General features: G+C 40.9%; 1 protein-coding gene and 1 long non-coding RNA gene across 2 annotated transcripts in view; both read right to left on the reverse strand.

Moving 5' to 3' along the window:
- Positions 1–24,382, reverse strand: part of RNF11 (ring finger protein 11) — a 42,337-nt gene that overhangs the window by 12,246 nt on the left and 5,709 nt on the right. The gene's annotated exons all lie outside the window — the stretch shown is intronic.
- On the reverse strand, positions 16,424–23,555 carry LOC127055094 (uncharacterized). The gene is made up of 3 exons (XR_007775410.1): positions 23,427–23,555; positions 18,208–18,379; positions 16,424–17,476 (listed from the first exon to the last, which is right to left on the reverse strand). It is a non-coding gene; the product is annotated as an uncharacterized LOC127055094 (long non-coding RNA).

The following is a 24,382-nucleotide window of genomic DNA, read 5'->3' on the forward strand; positions in this document are numbered from 1 at the left end:
CTGTGAAAAATCAGGACAGGGGGTGGGGGGTAGTAGGAGCCTATATAAGAAAAAGACCCCAAAATCGGGACTGTCCCTATAAAATCAGGACATCTGGTCACTCTATCTTTGACATACAGATAAGTAAAAGAGATGATATAATCCTAATAACTGTAATATAGCTAAAATGAAAGCACAAAGCTTTTCTCTCCCTCTTTCCATCATCCCCCATGGAAAATGTTTTTGCAGACAATTTATGAACCACTAAATTCATAACCAGCATAGGGAAACCTTGCCTGGGTTTATTTATCCTTTGATTAAGTTGTCAAACACCTTAAACAAAGATGAAATTTCATGTTGATTTTATTTTTATGCAAAAAGCTAAAAATCCAAACAAATATCCATACTAGTATTCCTCTAATATAACTTAAAACCTTCTTTATGCCCAGTTTATTTTAATTAATTTATTACCTGTTCATGTGAATTTAGGGCTGGTGAATGATCCTGATGGACAGCCCTGAAAATGGGCATCTTCCACATATCCACAACAGGGATAGCTTAGATAGTGGCAACACATGTCTCCCTATACTGAGCTGCCAATGCACTTCAGCCCTGGCTAGAAGAGCATCTTGAGGGACACAAGAAGAATTCTGTCTCCATGCTTATGCAGTCCTGATTCAGTCAATTTCCCTGGCCCCTCTCAAGAGACTCTGGGAGAGCAGCAGCAACTTGGGTTTCATCGTCCTGTGATGTCACCATCCAAGTCTTCAAAAAATCTTTCTTGAGTCCTCCAACAAAAAGGAGGATGTCAGAACTTTAGAATTCTAATGTAAGAAACAAGCAGTAGGGGGAAAACCCTAGAAATGTTCTTCTGCGTGTGGGCCCCATAGTACTCTTTAAGCATTTTCTGCCACAAGAAGGTGCTTTAATAAGGTGAGTGTTCTACTCTGCAGATTTCTCCATAAAACACTATAGTCATTTATCTGGCAAGGTAGGTACAACTCCTTGACAGTCATTGCTTACGCTGCTGTAAAACTGCTTTTCTCTAACCCCACATTGTACAGCATTTTCATCTTGTACTTGCATACATAATGGTTTTGTAGCACTCTGAAAACAGGTCACTGGTAAATCAGAAACTCTTAATCCCGGATAAAGATTGTTTTAAGATTATTTTATTCCACCTAACAGCAATACCTTATACCAATATATAATTATTTAGAATCATACCAACCTGCACAATTTTCCCTTTGACCTTCCTGCTCCCTACAAAAGATGAAGTACTAATTCACAACCTATACATAGATCTATTTAGCTCTTAAGAAATATATTGGTATCACTTTACATTATTCTTTTTTAAAAAGGAAATATTATATGAGGAGTAAACATACCACATGGATATTTAAAGGAATACTTAATTTGTTGTTAATGTCTTCTTAAAATTATTACACCTAAAATTATGAAAAAATCTATTTATTTTTATCACATCTGCCATTTGTTAGTTACTTTTTCCATTTTTTAACTTGGACAATGAAACTTGGTAAAAATCAGTTTCACTTTCTGGTTCACACTGTTGCAGTATTTGGACTGCAAATATCACAGGGGAATGTTTATTTGTTTAAAAACAGCTACCTGGGAGTTAAACATAAATAATGGAAACATTTATTTTGTGTAAGCTTTAAAAACATAAACATCAAAATTTTGGGCCAAATACTTTCTGTCAATAATCTTGACACCAGAACAGTCAATTGGAAGAGCAGCAATTTTTTAAACAGCATTTAGACATGTGATGTTGTAGAAGTAAAATAATATTTTTATTAAAGGGCTGAAATGGCAATAAAGGAGTCCCTTGAGTTTCTCATTCCATAGCTGTGTCATCAGCCAAACCATAGACTCAAATGTGGAAATAAAGAAAATAAAAAGGCCTCACTTGGTTTGTTCTTCCCCTCCATTTTACCACTGGGAAATGCAGGGAGAGTGGAGTGTAAAGTCAGGGAAAAGGAGAACAATATAGGAGAATGAGAAGTTAAGAAGGGAAGGATACATTTTACTTTTAAACTGGTATTTTTTTTAAAGTCATCTGACGTAATGACGTTGACGTCTCAGATCCAATCTGATGCTGGCATTTTCAGAAGCAGAATGATACACAGCAGCCCACATTCCAAAGAATGCAAAGAGATGCAAGTCTATAGAGGGCAAATAGCAAGTACTATACTCAGAATAATACATGTTTCTTATAAGCACAGATCTCTAGATTAACATCGCCAAATAGGTGCACTGCTCATCCTCCAATTTTCTCCGATATGGTCTAGATAAGAAATACATTTTCATGCAATATTGGTAGCAGACTTCCTTTAGTGAGGAAAAGAACCATATGATCTCTGGCTGAATTAATGAGACTATCACAAGAGCTGTGAAGCTTACAGCCATTCAGCATTTCCATTAACTTTAATCAAAAACCACAGATTCCACTTACACTGTAGTCTCTGGGTGAGCCTAAGTTTTTAGCTCTGCCAAGTGACTTTTTTAAAAACTGAAATGAGTGTCAGAAATTACTGACACACTCAACAGGATTTTGATTTTTACAAACAGAGGGATAGAGCACGGACAGCCCTTATGCTGGTACACAGCGGGGGCAAAGAGAGAAAGGAGCAAGACACCTTCCATCACCTTTGGCAGCCCATATAAGTGATGATGAAAATCACAACCCTTTTAGGGGAACAGAGTTGCTACTGATCAATGCCGAAGAAAGCAAAGATTGGAGAAACTAGAGCTTTGAGTCTATTCTCTAGGTTCTTATACTGCACTCATCTCTGTAGTATCTGAAAGCCTTGCAGTAGCACATTAAACAACAAAACTATTACCTATCACAGCCCACTGAATGGGCATCAGAGACTGCAGGATGCACCCCTTCAAGGGGTGCGACCAGTTTGTGTGCTGCTCCATACACCGGGAAGCTCTGGCAGACTGTCTCTCTGAAGCATAATGGTTCATGCACCAACTCTTATTGCAGGCTAAATGCTGTTAGTACAATCTAGCTCATAGTGAGTACAATTACTCCTGAGGGCACTCTGCGTCTAAAAATTATGTGCACAATATTTTAAGATTCTGCAAAATCCTGCAAATTTTATTTGTCAAATAAATGTGAAAACTCCAGCATGGCATTGGGCGGCACAGGCCACTGGTTGCACAGAGGTGGGAGATAACTGCAGCTCCTCCCCCCTGCACCCAACCTTGACAATGCAAGGACTGGCCTATCTCAGAAACACCCCAGGGCCCTGCCCCTCTGTGCCAGGTGCACCATGTGTGAGCAGGCAGGCTCAGAAAAGCAGGACCCAAGCGTGGAGGAGCTTAGTGTGGGGGGCTCCAGGTGTGGGTTGAGAGGGTTCTGTGTGGGGCAATCTGAGTGAACAGTAATGGAACTCTGCAGGGAGGGTCCAGCTGAAGGTAGTTGGGGCTCAGCAGGGGGGGAGTGTCTGGGTGTGGGGAGCTCAGTGCGAGGTCTAGGTGCTGGAGAAGTGGGGATCAGTGGTGTGGGGATCCAGGGGCAGCTGGTTGGGGCTCGGTAGGGTGGGGAATCCAAGTGCGGGTGGCTCATCAGGGTGGTCCAGGTGCAGGGGGAGTTCTGGGTTTGAGGGGGGTGAGGCTCAGCAGGAGGGTCTGGGTATGAGGGGGTCTGGATGCACAGGAGTTGGATGGATGCGGGAGCAGTTCCCTGTACAGAGATCCCTCTCCCTGCAGCTCAGGAGCAATGGGTTCAGGAAGCATGGGGGAAGAGAGGGAGGAAAGGGGGGAGTTTGCAGAGCTTCCCACAGCTGGGGGAGAAATCTGGGGGTGGGTCTGACACGGCCCCAGATGCCATGCAGGGTAAGCGGAAGTCCTGTCCTCCCCAGCCCAGATGGGACTAGCAGCTGAGCCTAACGCAGGGTAGGAGCCACAAGCAGGGACTTCCCTGTCCTTCCTCCACCTCACAGTGATTTACCTCTCTGCTGGCTGCCCTAGGCACCCAAAACATACTTCTGGGGAGGGTCGCATGACTGCTTGTGGCTTCCCTTTACTTCCCCATCAGAAAGTCATTAAAGCCTTGAATTTCCCAATTTTTTTTTTAAATCCCATAACTCCTAGGATATGTCATACTCATGCTGGAATGTTGAGTTATGTTTTAACACCAGTTAACTACCATAGTTGTAAATTCTAGTGTGCGAAGGATACAAACATTTGTTCCTTGTCATGTTTAACCTGAACATTTGCGAAGTGGCCGTATGCTGTGATGTACAATTGTTAGTTAACATGCTCAAACACTACTAAAATTTCAAGTTTAAACATACTCTTAGTTCTACTTCAGTGTACTACACTAAACAATTCTTCTAGTTCCTTGTTTACATTCTTCGTGTATTTGCAGACTGGTATATTTCTCTCTCTCCCCTTAGTTGTTGCCAAAGCAAATACTGTGAATTGAACAGTCCAGATCAGGGGTGGCCAACCTAAGCCTGAGAAGGAGACAGAATTTACCAATGTACATTGCCAAAGAGCCACAGTAATACGTCAGCAGCCTCAGCATCTCCCAATCCCTCCCTGCACCTCCCGATCAGCTGTTTCAAGGAATGCAGGAGGCTCCAGGCTGAGGCTCCGAGGGGGAGGGGAAGCAGCAAGGGCATAGCAGGCTGAGGGGTAGGGGTGGGAAGGGATGGAGTGGGGCCAGAGCCAGGGGTTGAGCAGTGAGCACCCCCCGCCAGCACATTGGAAAGTTGGGGCCTGTAGCTCCAGCCCCGGAGTCGGTGCCTATACAAGGAACCACATATTAACTTCTAAAGAGCTGCATGTGGCTCCGGAGCCACAGGCTGGCCACCCCGGTCCAGATCTTTCCTCACAAATGTCTCTCTCTTATTGCCATGATTTTTTTCTGCTCTATTTCAAACTCCCTCCAATTTGTCAGTATCTTCATTATAGCGTGTGGTCCAAAAGCAACTGTAATAGTCCAATTACTGCTTCATACCTGAGCCATACCTGCTATTGCCTCCAGGCACACTGACTTGGTGCTTTTGCTATGAAGAGCTAAAATGCACTGGCCCTTCTGCAGCCATAGTACACTGCAAATTTATGTCTGTTGTGCTGTCCATTATCACTCTAAATCTCTTTCCTCCTACTAGGGACTTATCTAAAGTCCACTGAAGTCAATGGACAGACTACCGCTGAGTTTAAAGGGCTTTGGATCAAGCTGTTACTGACTATGGCATGTACTGGGTGTGTTGTTTTTCCATTTGTACTATCATGCATTTTTTTCAAACTGAATTTCATTTGGTTATTTTCTGCAATATCTCTAGTGAATTTCACAGAGTCTTCTGCTCTTCTTGCTTCATTGGGTTATTAGATTTACTTGGCATAGTGGTGGAGGGGCTGTTTTTGTAAATGTTATTCTGGAAAAGCTTTCTCAGATTTGATTACATTAAGATTTATTCTGAGATAACTTACTTATCCCCCGCCAAGTCGTATTATTTTAACACCACACACCATTACTGTGTGAATTATAATATTATTATTGTAGGTTACTTTAATAACCTTTTAGAAATGTTATGAGATATCTGCCAATTTTATAACAGACTTTACTTATTACACCAAAAAAAGAGCAGTTCACATCATAGCTCAATACCAGTTAATAAAACGCAATTTAATGAACTTATTACCCATAATTTTGTATTAACCCCTCATTATGTTTTATTTCCAAATAGCCATCCAAAATGCAAGTAATTTTTTAGCACACCTGAAGAATTATGCTTTAGTTTTCAAAAACAGAAAGAAACCTTTTGTTTTTAATTTGGAAAGAGGCCTAGGACAGACAACCAGATCAGTCAAAGGGAGTTATTGTTCAAGTTAGAATCAGTAATAGTGGCTTTATCTAGTAGACACAATTCATTTAACAGGAATACAGTCAGTAATGTCAAAAGAAAGCACTAAACTCACATCTTGTTAGCTAAAATGGTAACTGATTCCTGACTTACTGGGTCTTCAAATCTACAAAAGGCCTGTTTGATACTAAGAAATGGATGAAAGCTACGAAGAGGATTCCAAACACATGTAATTCTCTCCCAAACACACACGGCAGGACTATGATACTTCTTCAAACAGATCACCAAGTTACTCCACAAAATATGTAACCTAACACCACTTTATAAAATGGTATTAAGTAGAGGAATAAAATGCAATTATGATTCTTTGCATATCTCAAGAATGTGCAACCCCTTATGTTAGAGAGACAAGAATCTCTATCAAAACTAATCGCACATAACTTATGATTTGACATACTTTTTTCTTTAAAATAGTAGTCAATTTTTGTCTGATTTCAGAACATAGCTTTCAGAACAATACTACTTAGAAAACAGATGTCATATGTATGTAACACGGTGGCTTGCCCCTTAAGGATTGGAGGGTCTGGGGCCACCTGACCATGATTATGAAGGAGGCACACCTGGGCTGGATCAGGGGATTCCTTATAAAGAGCAGCGGGAAGCTGCAGGGGCAGGCTGATGAGAGAAGGAAGCCATGGCTGGAGATTCAGCTAGAAAGGGTTGAGACTGGTGGCTTTGGGTGGGGCAGAAGAACTAGGGCTTAGTATGACTTTCTGTGGTACGGTTATGGACTTTAATTTTGGGACCCTGATGATTTTGAAACATTTGTTATTTAACTAGCCCTATGGTGGGGGGTGCTACTAGCCACAAGAGGAAGTGTATGTGTGTGTAGAGTTCTTAAGGGGCCTGCAAGAAGGGGCTAACAGAGGCAAGGTGCCTTCAAAGTGACCTCTGGCCAAAAGGAGGTGCTCAGTAAGTGGCAACCCTGCTACAATACACTACTAGGGGCATAGGTGCTGACTTCCTGTGTTCCTGGGGGGTGCGCCAACCTTGCTCCGCCCCACCCTGCCTCTTCCTGCTCCTGCTCTGTCCCACCCAGTTCAGCCCCTTCCCCCACTTGTTCCTGCACCCGCTCCTCCCCCTCAGTGCTTCCTGCACGGCGCTGAACAGCTGATCATGGTGGGCAGGAGGCATTGAGAGGGAGGAGGAGGAACTGATTGGCAGGGCCCACTGACAAGGAGAAGGCACTGATCCATGGGGCTGCCAGTGGGTGCTGAGCACTATTTTTTCTGTGGCTGCTCCAGCCCTGGAGCACGCATGGAGTTGGCGTGTACGACTGAGGGATTGTTCTGATATCACTGCATCCCTAGTGTTACACAAAGGCCATTTAACTGCACAGTATTATTGTTTACTCTCTCATTAGAGGGTCCCTTTGGGAAGTCTGGCAATGCTGAAGGACAAAAACATCACAGCATAAAGCATTTCTAACCTTGATTTTCCCTTTACTAAGTATCATAATTAACATGGCTTTCTTGTTATAAGAGAAACTTCAAGGAATAATAGTCTTTTCATGCAGAAATACTTTTGAGTAAGCATCCTCCATTGTTGCAGAGGTAGGAGTTTTGCCATTAACTTCAATGGAGCCATGATTTCACTCATCTCCTGAGAATTTGATTTTTTTTTAAATATTCTCCCTCTCCCAAATCACTCATACTTTCTTCTGTTTCTGGACTCTTACACAATCCCTCTTCTCCACTATCTAGGTTTCCCTTTCTTCTTCTGTCACGGAATGTGGGGGAGTCAGAGCCTTACACATCCCATTTCTTACAATTCACTGTGACTCTCAGCCTGCCAGTAAAACAGAAGGTTTACTAGACAACAGGAACACTATCTAAAACAGAGCTTGTAGGTACAGAAAACAGGACCCCTCAGTCAGGTCCCTCTTGCGGGGTTGGGGGGTCCAGACCCAGGTTCTGGGCCTCCTGCCATCTCCCCAGCCAGCTCCCAAATGAAACCCCTTCCTGCTGCCTCACCCAGCCACACCCCCGGCTGGCCCCAACCTCCTCCTGGGCTCAGGTTACGAAGGGCAGCCGCCCTTGTTTATGTGCTGGCCATGAAGTATCATCCCTCTGTGAAGTCATACCCTTATTTCCCATCACCATCTAGTACTGGTGAAGTACCCCAGGGAAACGGAGGCACACCCCGTGTTAGCAGATGACAGTAAACTAGTAAAATTCCCATCCAACATTACCAGGTTAATACTCCCTACTCCGTCACACCTTCTCCCTATGAACCCCCTTAGCATTTCTCCCCAGCTCCAAATCATGTGCTGCAACACCCACTATTTTGCAAGGAGGTTTTTTCCCTTAACAGAAGTTAGCACAAAAAAAACCCAAAAAACCAAAAAAAAACTGTATTAACTCATAACTTAGCCTCTGGCTCCAAGGCCGCCCTTCCCAGAGTCTCTGGAACTCCTGCTCCTGGCAGCTTCCCAGTTCCAGTCCTAAAATTGAGGTTACAATACAAAATGGAGTTCACAATTTGATATAGACATATCCCACTTTATCACAGCCCCAAAGAGCTCACAATGTAGTTTAAGACAAGATGTAATGTGGGTAAGGGAGAGTTGTGGGGGTTTTGTTTGCTTGTTTGTTATTAATTGAAACAAACAGGCAGATCAAAAGCAGTAGTCTCAGCTCACCCCACCTTCCTAGCTATTATCAGCTTACTGCTTTCTGTAGCATCCTGGGAGAAGTAAGTATTAAGGAGGGGTTTGAAGGAAGCTACAACAGTGATTTTACAGATTTGTTTTTTTGGGGAGAGGGTGTTCTATGCATACAACACAGTGATTGTGGGTTAAGCTGTCAAGCATGTGATCAAAACTGGCACTCTTGGTGAAGCCAAGGGGATTTTTGAGATCATGATAGCAGGGCCAGCGCTTCCATTTAGGCGACCGCACCAGGATTTGAGAGGGCGGCAATTCGGCGGTGGGGGGTCCTTCCATGCTCTGGGTCGTCGGCGGCAATTCTGCGGCGGGTCCTTCACTCGCTCTGGGACCCGCCGCTGAAGTGCCCCGAAGACCGGGAGCGCGGAAGGACCCCCCTCACCGCAGAACTGCCGTCAATGACCGCGGAAGGACCCCTGCCTAGGGTGCCAAAAACCCTTGCGCCGCTCCTGCATGATAGTATAGTTATATTCAGAAATTTTTTAAAAGGACCTCAGCAACTCAAGAATCAGTGCTACAACTAAGGTTATTTGATCTGAAAGCACCAAAATGCTCAATTTAAAATATTTTTATTAACTTTTTATAATATGATCCTCAATACCAAATACTCACACAGGAAGTTACCACCTTGAAGATACTGTCAGATACAAAAGGACAATTTTTCTATCAGCCTCTGACTATTGAAAAAATGTTAACACCTAATTTCCACACACAAACTGGATACACAAAAGTCAAAAGTCCAGGTCCGAAAATTGGGCTCAGGAAGTGCAGCTAAGGAATTAGCTGTGTAAGTGGCAGCGGCTTTATGATCTGATATAAGGTCTGCTACCTTCAATTTTATTTTTAAGAGGGTTTTGGGGGGGTCTATTTAACAATTTAATCTTAAGTGGCAGTAAAGTGACTTGTCAGAACAGATTCTTTAATCAAAAGTTTGAAGTACTATCACCGCCTTGCACATGTGACTGTGAAAAAGTCTGCACTACTGTGCAAAGTTTGCAGCGCTTCCTCAACCCACAGGCATTTCTCTTTGTCTCATCTCACCACAGGCAGCCCGAACACATTTGCTCTGCCAAATACAGATGTAGCTCCTCTTGCCAGCTGCAGCTGCATGTGGCCTGCTGGCTGTGCTGATGACAGAATTTAAGAAAAAATACTATTAAGCTTTTTATTTAGTGTCATTTGATAATAGCACTAATTACCTTGACACAAGGCATTTTTTGCAGATTAGTGACTAGCTGGAGTAAACAGCCAGAGGTATAGACTCAGGCCATCAGTTCATCCCAGCTGGCCTTTATTAATCCCTATGAGACGCTCCATGTCTTGATTATTACTGTTGAACATGTTGAGAATGAGTCACAGAGTCATAGACTTTAAAGTCAGAAAGGACCATTACGATCCTTTAGTCTGACACAACGCAGGTCACAGAATCTCACCCACCCACTCCCGCAACAACCCCCTAACCTACGTCTGAGCCACTGAAATCCTCAAATCATGGTTTAAAGACTTCAAGATGCAGAGAAGCCTCCAGCAAGTGACCCGTGTCCCACGCTGCAGAGGAAGGTGAAATCCCCCAGGGCCTCTGCCAATCTGCCCTGGAAGAAAATTCCTTCCCAATCCCAAATATGGTGATCAGCTAAACCCTGAGCATGTGGGCAAGACTCACCAACCAGGCAGTGTTGGATCTGTAAACAAGGCAGAAAAAGTATATATACTGAGAGATTCTGAAGCATTACAAACTTCCCTTCACTACAATAATACTTCCCATGCACACGAGCAATATTTGTAATTTCATTCACATAAGGCTTGTCCTCACAAACAGGTTTCAGAAGGGTAGCCGTGTTAGTCTGTGTCAGCAAAAACAATGAGGAATCCATGCGGCACCTTAGAAACTAAATTTTATTTGGGCATAAACTTTCATGGGTTAAAACCCACTTCATCAGATCCTCACAAACAGTGCCCTCGTCCAGACTAACCCGCGGCATCGGCGGGTTAAAATCGATTGCTCGGGGATCGATATATCGCGTCTAGTCTGGACGCGGTGTATCGATCCCCGAGCGCGCTTACATCGATTCCGGAACTCCATCAATCCGAACGGAGTTCCGGAATCGACACGGAGAGCCGCGGACATCGATGCAGCGCCGTCCAGACTGGTGAGTACCTCGATTTTAGAAATTCGACTTCAGCTACGTTATTCACGTAGCTGAAGTTGCGTATCTAAAATCGATTTTAATTTCTAGTCTGGACGTGGCCAGTGACTCTGCATTTAGCTTGCAAGGGCATAAATCCAGGAATGATTTCATTCAACTGTCAAACCACTTCTAACACAGGAGATCGGGTTGTACTAAGGTAAGGACAGGTACAACACACAGAAGTAGACTCACTGGGGACAAGTCATACAGCACAAGTAGAATGCTTCCAGAAGGCATTTTCTTCCATTTGTTAAAAAGTTTTTATGTCTATAGAGACTGTCCAGAGTCTGGTACCAGAATGTGTGTCTTCAGGCTACAGATTTCTATCAAGAATACATTCAAATGATGCACTATCAGGTCAAACTAGGTACATTCAGCCTCACAAACAAGACTATTTGACAAGTCATCCACCACGGAAGCTGTTTAAACATTTATGTCTGTCTAATCAAAATGTTCCAAGTCTGTGGTATTTCTTTTAACACTCAACATTATAAACACAGGGCCTGATTCTGATCTAATTTATACTGGTTTACATCAATGTAACGCCACATACTTTCATTACTTCCAATTTATACTGTTTTAAATAAGAGCATAATCAGCCTCACTATTTTCACGTGAAAAAATGAGATCATGGAACTAACTTTGGGGTCAAGACAAGACTCACCCTTCATGCAACTCATTCTACATGCCAAAACCACCACAAGTAAATCAATTTAGCAGTACAAGATACAGCCACTTAACAACTGGAGTTGCTATGTAAATTCCACAAAGTGGATTGACAATTTATTCCTATATAGACAATAAGAACTTTAGCATTGTCCAGCTTCTCCACTGTGAAAGCTTATCCTCAGTTCCCATTTTTCAGGGTTTCCACATCATTACGTGGAATATGGTAAGCGTGTTATTTAAATGAAGTCTGCCCCTTAATGGTAAAACTGCTGGGATTTTCATGTTGAGATCATTCTCTCTTTTACAACATAAGACATCAAATAATAAAATCTATGTATGTTCTACAAATCCCACCACCACTATTAGCCTAACAGAAAATTTAATATGGACCTTTAATGAAGAATCCAATCATTAGCTTTTTATTATAGGGACCATCTTTTACTATATATCTCTCCAGTGCCTAGAACAATGGGACCTAGACTTGGTTAGGGCCTCCAGTTACGACTTCAATACAGAGTAATCATCATCATACCATAGGAACTTTCAGAATCTAGCCATCAGTCTCCATTTCTAAGTGCACCAACTGGTGTGACCAAACAGTGCCAAAATAGTCAAAACACTCTCCAAGAAAATATACACACAACTGAAAAATAACTAATTGCAGTCTAGATAAACAATCCAAATACAACATATTGGAAGCCTTCATGAACAGATAACCAGACAATTATGGACCTAATTCAGCAAAGCACGTGTGTTTAAATTTCTTTGCCTTCAATAGGACTTGAGCACATACTTACATGCTTTGGTGAATAATGGTTTATTTTGCTACTAAATCTGAGACAGAAGAAGGGCAACTGTTTAATAGGAGGAAAATGAATGCAGAGAGGCTATTTTTTTTTATATGGGGAGAATGATTTGAACACAAAAAACTATTTTAATCTGAAACATCCATCCATGAACACCTGCAAATCTTAAAAGATATCCATCATCATCCCAGCTCACACATACACAGTGGGGAATCTTCCATGTTACATCACAGTTTATCTTACACCACAACAGAGCCAGAACATTTTGAATGGAAGGGGTGTGCCCTGCTACAACCTTGACTGTCACTAAACCAAGTTTTTATTCATGTTTTAGTACATAAATTATCACTTATAATGGCTAAGGAGATTGTAGAGGTGAGTCACAGATGGAAAGCTCTAGATAGTAAACTTGGAGATAGTTGTCTTTGATGAACTAGGAGAAAGATACGTGAAGCCACAATCCATTCAAAAAAAGCCCCAGAACAAAACCCCCACAGCGATTACAGATAAAAAACGTGTAGAATTTCATCTGAGCGCTTGTCTAAATGATGAAATTTCCCAGCATAATTATGCCACTATAGTGATACCTCTATACTTGCCCATGTGGACACTCTTATTTTGGAATAGAGTGCCTTTTTCCAGTTCAGTTCAGTCCAGTTCTTGGCACTCTTATTCCGGAATAAAAGTGCCTACAGGGAGTTATGCCAGTATAACTACAATGGTATAATTATGCTAGGAAATTTCATCATTTAGACAAGCCCTAAAATAGTGACGGGGGAAGGAAAGAAAACCTCCTTGCTTGGATATGAACTCTTTACAATAGAAATATTTATCTTTATTCAGTCATTCAGTAACTTTAGAACGCCACTAGTCTTCCCTAGATTTTTATGAAGCTCAGTTTACTGTGCAGCACCCTGTCAATGATTCTTTCACTAGGGATTTTCGAAAATCCCTTTTCAACGTAGTCAATAAAACCTGTACAGATGCTGCCCAATTTAATCTGAACCTAAGCCAGGGGAGGAACAACAAAAATAGAGAATTCACTATGGGCTCTCATTTGAACACAGATCCCCTTCTCTGGGTTGGATTTTATTGAAAGGGTTCTGGTTTTAACCCAAATTGACAACAACTTGGCAGAAGTCTGTAGCTACGCCTTTTTTTCCATGCTATAAATGTAAAAAAAAACACAACAACATAGATATACCAAATAGGGTAGCCACGTTGTTTCTTACTGCCCTGGCACTTCTGGTTAAGCATTTCACAAGTTCCAAATTTGGTGCTTAGCATCAAAATCTATAAAAATATATGTACTGTCATCTAAAATAGCTACACATTCCAAACTTAGCAGGACAAATTACCACCACTTTAGCATGAAGCTTAATAAAATAAATACAATTTTAATCATTCATATTTGTGTCTCCTCACAAGGGTTATTTTTGATTGGAGAAAACAAAAAAAACCACCCCACTTTCAATCTTAAGAAATAAAAGAAAGATTCTAGTCTCTAAAAAACAAAAAATAACAGATGTTAAACATGGTTTAATATTCTCATTTGCCTTTATTCAGGAAAGATCTTAACCACATGCATAATTATCAGAATATGCTTTTTAAATTCTTGGCCTACTTCTCGTGTCTGAGAAATAGTTACTCAAATGCTTAAAGTTACGCATGAGTTTAGGTATCTTCCTGAAGAGGGGCTATTACCAGAAGGGATATTGGGAGCCATGGTGTCAGGGAAGTACCTAAAAGGAGCATTCATCATTTTTAACTCACACCTTGTCTACACAAAAAGGTTGCCCTAGTTTAACTAAAATCTGTTTTTAAAATCAATGTAGTTAAATCATTCCAAATCTCTCTGTGGGCACTTCCACAGGCATGAGTCCACATAGAAGATCAGTTAAACTAAATTGATTTAAAAACAGATTTTAGTTAAACCAAAGCAACATGTTTGTTTATGTAACCCACATGCCTGTACTGCAGCATTAGTGGTGCAAACAAGGGAAGAACCCATTTTCATTTTGGGGCTCTGTACCTACGGACTTGTCAAATCCCAGCAAGAGTGACTCTTCTGGATGAACAAAAATCATCCAAAAATAGGTGTAGCAGGTATCAAGTGTGCTCATCAGCAGTTTGAAGCTTATTTGAGTGACTTCCATTGTGGGCAAGCAGTATTGGAGAACACACTGACATTCATTCAGAGAGGAACCAATGGGAATTCAAGGGGAGGGAAGGAGTTTATAAATAAAAGGAGTTGGAGCCTGACTAGAAAACTTAGTGGTGGAACAGCGCAACATGACATGGTCTGCTGTAAGAATTGTGTTCCAAGGACTTTGCCTGTGTGTTCAGGCTCCCTCACCCATTGGGAGAAGATAATGACTACAATTGCTGCAGGTTGTGGAAATAGCAGATTCAAAGAGGGTTTGACAGAGACTGTGAGACTATCATTCGTTTCCCAGATTTTTAGGAACTAGTATACCCTACAAAGGGTTTGGGTGTCATTCCACAGAGACTGAGAAAGGTAAGTCCTGTTTGAGATGAGCATTAGAAGAGGGTATGTATGTGTGCATGTATAATTATATTTTATATTTGAAGTTGTGATAGTAACCAGTACTAAAACTTGGAGAAACTCCTCTCTGAAAATGTCTTCAAAAGAGTTAGTATTGACAATATTCACAATCATTTCAACAGCTATGGGAAAAATGTCATGGATTCATATTTGTTATAGATAAATATTTTCCTTTTGAGATTTTCTGTTACTTTCCTTATATTAATGATTTTAACACTATCAAACAAATATATCAAAGCTCTGAAAAGACTAAGGTCTGGTCTGCACCACAGCAGAAAGGTACGCTGAGGTACAGAAAGGGGGAAAATAATTATATCTGATAATACCACAGTGTCTTCTCCAAACCCCTTCCATTTAAACAAGGCCTTACTGTACTAAAAACTTTAGAACTTTATGGATTGCCAGGTTCTGACTACCACTGAGAAAAAGAAAGTCTTTACAAGTAGATCACATAGCTGTGAAAGAATAGCTAGGACAAAACTTTATAATCCAGAATCAGAGGGGTAGCCGTGTTAGTCTGGATCTGTAAAAGCAGCAGAGTCCTGTGGCACTTTATAGACTAACAGACGTTTTGGAGCATGAGCTTTCGTGGGTGCATACCCACTTCATCGGATGCATGTAGTGGAAATTGGTAACACCGACGCAGTGGGTATTCACCCACAAAAGCTCATGCTCCAAAACGTCTGTTAGTCTATAAGGTGCCACAGGATTCATCGCTGCGTTTACATAATCCAGAATGTTTGTCTTATGAGTTCACTGTATTATAAAGTTGCCTCTGCTTTAACCCCCAATTCCTAGTTCATTTCATCATTTGAAACTTCTGATTCATGCAGTTAACACATAATTTTACCAAAAAGCCCTTCTAAATTCTGTAAAACAAAAATACATGTAATAAATATAATTATGATTAATCTAAAGAAAATAAAGTGTTTCAGCAAAAGTCTTAAACTTTTTCTACAAAATCTACCTTATCACTGTCCTAGAAATGCTACAAAAATAGTCTCATTGGCTGGTGTAAGTTAATATAAGAAGTATGAGTGCATGATATTTGCATTTGTATATATTTAATATATATATGCCATCATCTTCGGATCCAGTCAAGCTACACTCCCCACAGGACCCAATGTGGGGTGGAGATATGTGCAAGAGTGCACCACCTCTGTGCTCCTCCTGTTCCCAAGGAAGTCTGTTCAGACCCCAGTCTAAAATTAACTTCAGGGTTGCCTAATTTATACTGGTTTGAAACAACCCCTAGGGGGTAACCAATATGCTGGTGGAGACTGTTAGAACACAGTACAGCCAAAAGTGTCACCAAAGTAGGGGAGGGAGGGTGTGTGAGAGGATCATTATAAAGCTTGCTGTGCTGGCTCTATGCCAGCTAGGGATTCTACCACATTAAGAAAATCCTTAGTTTTACAACCTCTCAACGCTGCTCCAGCAGCACAAAAGGGCTGCATCACAGGCCAAGATCTGCCCTGTAGCATCCAATGAAGCAACTTACATTTTGCTAAAGTGTGAAGATATTTATATTACCATCTTACACTGAAATGCAACCACGTCTGTGCTGGAATACAGTCGTCATTCTGCAGATGCCATTTAATTTTTTTGTTCAATTTTTTTTAAAAGGAGGAGAGACATGAAGAATAACTGCTCTAATTTAAAATACAGGGGAATTTTAGTTAGGCAGCATATAATTACTGTATTCAAGTTGGAATTTGACCTGTACATCTTGTGAAAAGAACCAAAGGAATTTCAGGGACATTGAGTAATCACGACCTCAATTTTATGTCTCAATCAGAAGACAACACTTCTTGATGTGCAGTGCCCCAGCCCCAATACCAGGCACTTTTTTAGTTTAATACCAGCTAGAAAGAAAGCATCATGGCACCATAACACAATTTCTTGCAGCATCTGGGTTATACTTGTAGGTCTCTAATCCAAGTACTGATGAGGCCTGACAAATACTTAGCTTATGAGATCTGAAGAGGCCACAGACAAAGGGGTATTTGCTGCCAGCCAATATTCAGTCTCACTAATTATGAATTAACAAAGGATAAAGAAATAAAATATTAGTTAATAAGATAGGGCTAAAAACTATATAAGAAATGTGCTGCTGCTGCACAGTGAATTAGCTATTGTTGTACATACAAACACTTAAAATGGAAGCAAGATTTTCTTCTTGAAATGAGTCCCTGGACTTTGTATTTAGAGGCAGGATTCAATCCTGCAATTCACATTAAACAACACAGACTTAAAGAGAGGAAACTGGTGGACTCTACTGAAAAACACTAAACTACAGCAAAGAACCATCAAGTATAACACAGTGCAGTTTAACTGAAAGTGAATGCTTTACAATTTTAAAAATATGATATTAATAGCAGAAGTTCCAGCAAAAGCAAAACATTTCAGAGACCAAAAAGGTTTACGTTCAACATTTCTTCAAAAAACACAGGCAGTCCCCACACACAGGAACAAAGGTAATCAAACTCTTAATGTCATTGAGAAAGCTTGCCAAATAGATTCAGACTTTGGAAACAATCCACAGAGTTATAACTGGCAGTCTGTGTGAGGGAAAGAGGCACAGCAGCACCTCACAATGCAAATGAATGATGTTATTGTAATCCTCAATGGCCCATGGGATATCAGTCTGCTGCACAACACGAACAAGCTGTGAAAGCCTCTGCAGTCTCCTCCTAAATCTACAAACAGAAAAAAAAAAACTTATGAACTGTTAGGTGGTTTAGTAAAGATCCGGGCTGTTCCTGTGATACCTTATGTGGATAGTTTTACATCCTATCAGGTTACTCTTTTACAGAAGGATCATGGGTAGAAGGGGAAAAAAGGGACGAAACTGAGGCCTTGTCTATACTGGACATTTGCTTTGCAACAACTGCAAACCCTTAGGGTGAAATCCTGGCCCCACTGAAGCCAGTGGCTTTTGCCATCAACTTCACTGGGGTCAGGATTTCACACCTTATATGGTCAGACACAGCCACCGTTTGCACTGGTGGAGCCTACACCTGTTTGAAACTAAGGTAAGCTGGACCAATACAAACTGCAGCTTACAGTGGCGTATCCTACTCACTGCTGGAGTTTGCACTAGTGCAGCTACAATGATTACTAGCCACTGAAGGCTTTAACTAGAGTAAGTCCCTAGTGTAGATAAGGCAGGGAGTGTTTAGGGTGACTAGTCTGGGACAATTTCCCAGAAGATGTGGGCAATCTCCCTAAGAAAGCTATAGAAACCCCCATCACCTGAATAACTCAAAAGCGAACTAGACAAGCTCCTCAAGAACCGATCAGAAAGAATGATTCCTGCATTGGCAGGGAGATGAATAGTCTTTCCTCCTCCTTCCCCCCCCAACTTTAGTTGCCAAAATTCTTTGATTTACTATGAAGAGAAACATTAGTCCAACTTAGCAACACTCACAACCTTCTTGGTACCATCTTCTACCACAACTTCTAAGTGAGATGTTCTCTCCTGTCTTTGGCTTTCAGTAAAAATATTGTAGCACCATTTACAGAGCTTTTAGAGGAATTAACAGCAAATGAAGCTCTACGTCTGGGCCATTTGTAACATGTAGTCTTGCTTGTTCTGGGAGCTGAAATGAGATAGCCACCTATTGAATAAAACTGAAGAATTTTGACCACAAGGAGGAAACTGAACATGATTCAGAAAGATGACATGTTATTTGCCTTGAATTGGAGAATATTTTCTCCTTTACATGAGATAGATCTTTTTTGAGCTGAAACAGCTGAAATTTGAGTATCCCACTGCTTATTGGGATGTTGACTGCAGAGAAATGAGAGAAGGTCATATTATATAAACAAAACACAGCTCACTATGATTTCTTTACAAAAACGACCCCTTCTTTACTTATGTAATTGTCAACAGGCTAGTTGTTACAGAAAAACAGATGTATCTCTGTTTCTTTTGTTTTTGCAAAGCCTTCAAAATGCAAGTCAATTTTCTTGAATTAATCCCATAATGAAAGGATCCCTTTTTGGATCTAATATTCAATTTTTATTGTAGATTGAATGAAAGATGCTTTGCGCTTCAACCATGTAATGTAGATAAGCATTAGCATTCCCATTTTACATATGGAAAAACTGAGGCACAGAGAAGTTAAGTGGTTTGCCAGAGGTCACAAATTATACAGAGCCATAGGATGGTGTTTTACCAACTAACTGGAAGAAGCGGATGCACAGCTACTTATCCTCTTCAATCTAATTCAGACATGACACACAAAGGATGACCACAAACAAGGGTATGGGGAAGCATAGGCGCCAGGTCTGTATAATTTTTGGTGGTGCCCAAAACAGGTCCAAGCAGAGCCGTCCCATCCATGAGATGGACTGGGGTAAACGCCCTGGGCCATGGGCTTTGAGGAGACACAGTGTCCAGGGTGGCCTAGGTGCCTAGCGGTGGGCCTTGCACCCACAACAGTGAGCAACCCGTCCCCAGCCCACCCCGCTTCACTTCAACATCGCTTGGGGGAAGGGGCAGAAGCCAGAAAGAGGCAGGGGCTTGGGGGAAGGGGTGGAATGGGGCAGGGAGGGGGCGGAGCACGGGTGGGCTGGGGCCGAGTTGCTCGCTGCTGCTGGTGCCAGGCCCCCCCCATTAACTCCCTAGGTTGCTCTGGATCCAGAGCAGTCCAGTCCATAGGATGGATCGGGGCAACCGCCCCAGGCCCCGCGCTTCGGGAGGATGCAGGGTATATTTTTAAAAGTCTATTTAATTCTGCATAAACACACATTTGTAACTTGGATACAGGTATGATAGGTTGGGTTGTGGGGTTTTTTGTTTTGTTCTGATATTTGAACAGGGATACAGCAATCTAATAACAAAGCAAGTAATTAAAGGAAATCACTACATGTCAAGTGTTTCTATTGGCTTGTGGGTTCACTAGTTAACAAAACCATCCTTTTTTTATTTGCAGCCCAATTCACTATAAACAGTTTCTAATTCCTGTACCCGGCTTCATTCATCATACAACTCTTACTTGCTAAGCACCATCCTTCCTATGCACTGAATGAGTCAGGGGTCTTGTGGAAAAAATACTGTGATAACTGAAAACTGTACCAGAATGCATGCATACATACACACAAGGTTGCACAGGTAACCTTAATTTTGGTATTTCCTAACTTCTGAATGCTTGACTTTACAACAGCGTTCTTCTAATGTTTTGCCTATGTAATATTTATGGTTGTCAAAATAAGCTTGTTTTGAGGATATTACCATGTTTCTGAAGATGAACTATTTTCCACCCAGAAATCATAAAATGGTTGAGCAAAGTAAGTTATAAACACAGAGATATTGCGAACAATAAACAGCTAGGAAGGAAATCCTGGCCCCACTGGATTCAATGGCAAAACTCCCATTGATTTAAATGGAGCTAGGATTTCTCCACTGGTCTTAAAATGTAACAAACACTGAAGGTCAGATTATATTAGCAGCTTGCTTCCTACCTCATAATTTCAAGTAGACTGATCTGATATAAATTAGCCACTGAAATGTCAGAATCTTACTTAACCAATTCTTCCTCTAGCTTTCTCCTGTAAGGTGCTTTGGCAAGAACTGTATGTTTATTGTCTCTGTAATCTTGTCTATGATTTTTGCACAGATGCAAAAGGAAAGGCTTTGGATCAGTATGAAATACTTTGCAAAAAGAAGGAATTTGTTCTCTTCTCCCACTGCTTTATAAAGAGTTTTAAAAACAATTTCCCCTGATAAAACTTGGTGGAAGCTAGAAGCTTCTTGTTTTTCCTGTTGACATTTCAATGCTTCAAACAGAAATGTCTTCTCTGGACACAGTGTTCCATGCAATCACACAAGAGGATCAACTAAGCAGATCTAAAAATGCATTTAAGATGCATCAAATATAAAAAAAGATGACCACAAAAATCGTAAAGAGAGTTTTGGTCTCTAGAAACTGATCATACTTCAGATTGGAGTATACACCAAAACTTCCCTTAAAAAGTAGTTAAACTGTGTGCTGGGACATAGCTGAAGACTTTATTCTTCCTCAGTACTGATTCTGTTTTCACATAAGATTCCCACCGATCTCTACACAATCCCATTATTGGGACCTTAGCATGAATTATTGTCTTACTGGTCAGAGGGACCATTGTTCCACTCTTATTTTGCACTGGCAGATGTACATACAAAGACTTATCTTTCTGAATCTGCAAAACTTTGAAGTTATTCTACTGAGTCTTCTCTTCTTAAAGTGTTTGCATTCAGAAGATTATCTACTCCAATGCTTAATTAAGAGGAAATTTTCTCTCTTTTTATTTAGATTTCCAGTTTAAATTGAACCTCCAATGTTTTGCCGATCCTTAGGCTTTGATTTTAAAATATTTGAGAGAAAAAAGCCTCTCTAATCATTTTACTGCTTATGATTCAGAATGGAGGAGAAATAGTCCCTCCTTCTGCAGAAGATGGATTGGGGGGGGGGGGTTTGAGGAAACACAACCATTGCATTCTTAGATTTTATTTATTTTTCTTACCAATAAGAGAGGCACGCACAGTAGTTCTGTGGTGAGATTATTCCTTTTTCACTCAAACTTTTAGAAAAAAAAGTTAGTATGGTGAGTCCTGGTCCGCTGAATGCATAATTGCCTCAGATACCAAATTCAGCTGCAACAGAGCATTTGATAAACTACACAGAATAGCAAGTTACCTCATATAATCTGCTTCCTTATGCAAGGTAAATTCTTCCTATCTAAACTTCCTGAAGCCCAGTAATCAGTGCCAACCCCAAAGAAGATTCTAAGAAGCATTAGCTACATTTTCACTTACCACAACTAAAATCTTCTCCAGTAAAGGTCAGAAAGACATCTACAACCAGTCTGACGATCAAAAGTGTACATTAACCATCACCTCTGACTTTTATCAAAACGAGGAAGGGAGAAAGAGAAAACGATTGAGACGAAGGTAGATGGATTTTACTTCATGTGTAGAGTCTCCATCCAGCTCAGACATTTCTAAAGCATTGTGTTCATTCAAAAGGGGCAAAAGCTCTCCTTCACACAAGACTGTAAGCATATTCTATTTACTTCAGAATAGCTGTTACAGAACATTCTGGCAGGAATGTCTGTGAATCAGTATTTACTGCTAGCAGGCCCATCACCAACGACTCTAGAAACTCTCTCTAGTTTTCACAACAGAAAGGACACAACACACACAGAACTCAAATATCAGTGGACATACTGTACTTCGGTGGTGGTTCCTCCTAACTCAGGTCTTAATTTAATACTTGTATCCAATTAAATTGGGGTTTAAAAAAACCCAACACTAATTTTTTTAATCTGGAAGAGAGTCAATAACAAGATTCAGCCAATAACCAAGTATATTCATTAAAAGTATGTGTTATAAAGAATACTTCCACCATTACTTGATGCCAGAAGATTACCTACCTTATGATCCTATCTAGTGTCCTTTATCTTCTGGATACCTAATATGGCTCTCCCCCATCCCCATCTTGCTAACTAGAAAAAGTTAACAAGACAGCAAATAGCCTCTCTTTCAAGATAAAAATCTAACTAGGCTGCACCAGAGCTATGTCTACACTACTACCTCTATCGGTAAAACGTTTGTTGCTCCCAGGAGTGAATATTCCACACCATTGACTGACATAAGTTACACCAACAAAAGTGCTAGTGTGCACAGCACTCTGTTGGCAGGAGAGCTTCTCTCACATACAGAGCTTACGCTGCTCACAGGGGTGGGTTTTTTATGCTGATGGAAAAGCTCTCTCCCGTCGGCATAGAGCGTGTTCACCACATGGACTACAGCTGCACTGCTGAAGCGCTGAAAATGTACACAAGACAGACACACTTGCACTTTTTTTTGTTTAGCATTAGCCAGAAAGAAAACTGTACTTAAAAAAACCCCAAATCCACTCTATTTAGCATTGATCAACTGCAACACAATCCCCCAAAAAACCACTTTGGGAGTCCACGAGACATGACCCTCCAGATGGAAGAAATGTCAAGGTAAATTGTTTCCTAGCCAAATAATTTGGTATGGATATATTTTTGAATGAAGCTATTCTCCCAGCAACTCCAAATACAGATATTAAAAAAAGATAGTCCAGTGCGCTTCGTGCTTACAAAATGCCAAGTTTTGCACGACTGAACAATTTATCATACTGACACCATTATAACAAAAAACATACAAGAATCATTCTAAGGATCTGCAAATATAACTGTCTAAATTGCTTCTGAAAATACTGCACTCTTTCTGTCGTGAGCACAATTTTTTTAGAACTGGCTTTATAATTTGGTCCTGGGCATAACAGACAGTCATTGTTACAAAATGTTGTCACAGGATATGTTCAATCTGTAAAACAAGCTATACAAGATAGCTCATGTCATCACATTCTGTTGTTCACTTCCTTGCAAGAACAACATTAGTTCATTCTACCATTTCCCACTCTCCACAAGTTCTAAGCTTCCTTATACACTCCGTTTCTTTCTCATCCCATTGGAAATGAGCTCCATTTGTCTTAATTACCTAGACACACACCATGACAGAACCTTTACATCATCCACATTTTGACAGAGGAGACTAAGCCTCATTATACCTTAGACTACAAATATGAGGCTTGCTTAACCAAGGGTTAAAATTTGGCATAGGAGTCTTACATCTTCAGAAGCTCCCTCAACACAATCTCTTCTCCAGTGCAGAACTACTCCAATGGCATCCACAAGAGCAGAGTGAAATTAACCAGAATTTTGAACAGTTCAGTACCACAGAGGCAACTGTGCTTGGTGTTCCTTCTGTATGGGTTTTTGGGGAGGGCGAGGAGGAAGAAGGGATGAGAGATTGGAATACTAAGGTAAGAGAACGAAAAACAGGCCTGCATATTTAATTTTGTTATATAAACATAAAAACTATTAGCTGGTTTGGTTTATCAATAAGATAACAGTAGGTACTTTTTCCTGCTAGTTGCTCTTCTGCTCAACTATCCTCTTATGCCCCTGCGTAAGTTACATTACGTTTACACACCTACTCATTGCCAAATTGGAACAAGTGATACTACTTTATCATTTGCACTTGTTTTATTAATATCTTGGGCCTCCATGTAACTCTCACCATCATTTTGAGGCTTCAAAGAATTTGGCTCAGATACCTCTATGGGAGTTGCACTCATACCAGAGATTAAAATGGCTTGCCCTATTTAATAGTGTTAATTACTGCTCCTTTTGGAAACAGTGGAAGAACATCAATACAAAGTAATAGTTGGGTGAGTCACAACATATAAATTGCACTGCTGAGACACAATAAAAGCTTGTCTGTTTTGTTAAACAAAGTAAAGCCAGTAAATGCATCCAAAGCTGAAAGTTTCAAACAGGCAACTAGTGGACTATTCCAATAAACAGCCTTTTGATTATTCTGATTAATTTTCCGGGACACTTGAAAACTCCTTAAAATCAAGGGGCCAGAACCTCAGCCCTGGCACCTTGGTGCTACTCCTATGGCTATCCTAATAGGGCTGCTGGGGATTTGACTTGTACAGACCCAACCTGCCATCCCCAGCACTGAGGGTGGAAGAATGCATATTAGAGAAGGAGGGGGCATGGCCAGAGCACACTGAATG

This window comes from Gopherus flavomarginatus, chromosome 7, assembly GCF_025201925.1.
Source record: "Gopherus flavomarginatus isolate rGopFla2 chromosome 7, rGopFla2.mat.asm, whole genome shotgun sequence".
NCBI lineage: Eukaryota > Metazoa > Chordata > Testudines > Testudinidae > Gopherus > Gopherus flavomarginatus.